Source organism: Acyrthosiphon pisum, chromosome A3 (genome assembly GCF_005508785.2).
Source record: "Acyrthosiphon pisum isolate AL4f chromosome A3, pea_aphid_22Mar2018_4r6ur, whole genome shotgun sequence".
Lineage (NCBI taxonomy): Eukaryota > Metazoa > Arthropoda > Insecta > Hemiptera > Aphididae > Acyrthosiphon > Acyrthosiphon pisum.
Genome location: NC_042496.1, coordinates 27,878,640 through 27,880,471, shown reverse-complemented (window position 1 = coordinate 27,880,471; position 1,832 = coordinate 27,878,640). Strand labels below are relative to the sequence as shown.

The 1,832-nt window shown below is 28.3% G+C and overlaps 1 protein-coding gene across 1 annotated transcript in view; it reads right to left on the bottom strand.

Annotated features, from left to right (window-relative positions):
* Window positions 1–1,832, bottom strand: part of LOC100162209 — a 12,404-nt gene that overhangs the window by 5,365 nt on the left and 5,207 nt on the right. The gene's annotated exons all lie outside the window — the stretch shown is intronic.

Genomic DNA, 1,832 nt, shown 5'->3' with positions numbered 1-1,832 from the left:
CCCTTTAAAATCAAAAGTAGAATCTGGTAGAGCTCGATAATACAAACCAGTTTCGTCTGCATTATATACGTCATCAGGTGCATAATTAGACGATGCAAATAAATTCTTTAAGTAATCTTCTGCAGCTTGAAAATCTGCATCTTTTTTTCTCCACATGTTTTTTTAAAAACAATATTGTTTCAGTTTGTCCAACGAGTCCACCCGATCGTTGGACTAAAATTGTCTACACCTAATTGCAAAGCTAAATTTATAGATTTTTCTTGTAAAATAGAATTACTGACCAGTACATTTAAATTTCTAGCTTGCTGAAACCATCGTAAAGCCCAGTCCAGACCAAGAAACATTTGTAGGAAACATATGTTTCTGACATTGTCGTCGACAAAATTTGTCAAAATATTTAATATTTATGTTACCGCTTATGACGGGAAATCAGAAACATTGTCGATGACAATGTTGGAAACACGTGTATCCGACAAATTTTTCTTTGGTCTGGACGAGGCTTAATAAAGATTCTTCTACATCAACATTTTGCCCATTTCGTTTTCGTTTTCGAGAAAGAGGCAAATTTTGTTCTTCATGTTCAACAATTTCCTTACGATTTTTTAAAATTTTGTTTAACGTTAGTTGAGGAATTTTCAGATCTAATGCGGCTTCTCTTTGAGAACATTTATCCAATTTATCAAAACGAACGAGTATATCTTTTTTTTCTTTTATAGTTAAATCATTTCGTTTGGTCGACATTTCAAAAAATACGTCTGATCATGAACAATAAACAGAATAAACTAAATGACACAAGTACACGACGCCGCGACGTACAAAGATAATTGATTGACATAATGTACAACGATATACAATAATACTGATAAATTCAAAAATAAAATGGTTTTTATAAATTAATCAGTATGAGATACCATAAAAACGATAAGATTGTTCATAAAAGTGATTCAATTATCCGGTACTTAGTGATTCTAATAAAAGGTCAAATTAACATTAGTAGCATACAATTTGGTTTGGGATTTTCATTTTTGATTCTAATAAACGGTTGATTCTATAAACCAGTGATCACATTAAGCGGAACTCACTGTATATTATGAATTTTTTTCTATCATTTTATACTATTTTTTTATTGACAAATTATTACATTGAATATGTCACTTATCATTATAATTTTATTATTTATTATGAATTTTTTTTTGTATTATGTATACTATTTTTTGTTGTCAAATTATAAAATTGTATGCCACATAATTATAATATTTATTATTTTATTGACTACTATGATCTTCATATTATTTTATTAGTTATTATTACAAAATACAATAATTTTCTATCATTTTATACTACCTTTTTTACTTTATTTTGATAAATAATTTGTATTAAATAATTATATTAAGAGGACGCTACCCATACATTTGTTGTCTCCGTCTTACACACGCACGACATGCAGTGTTGCCAGGTGTGTGGGAAATTCCCACGGCGCGGGTAAATTCTATCATAAAATTTTGTAAAAGGGACAAAGGGAAATTTTTAAATAAATCACCCATATGTGGGAATTTAAACAATTGTGAAAATTAAAAAAAAAATATATATAATATATTATATTTATTTATTTATTTATATATATATTTTACGCCAATCGGCAGTTAAACAATAATACATAATATGTAGGTAATAATGATTAGATAACAAATTAGATAACAAATTAACAGTAATAAGCATAACAACTCTAACAAAACTAGATCGTACAAATAACAAGAGTAGCCTGAGAACGCATTCAAAACAGCTAGGGTACATTTAAGTTAGTAACTCTGAGCATTCTGTGAAGTGGATGA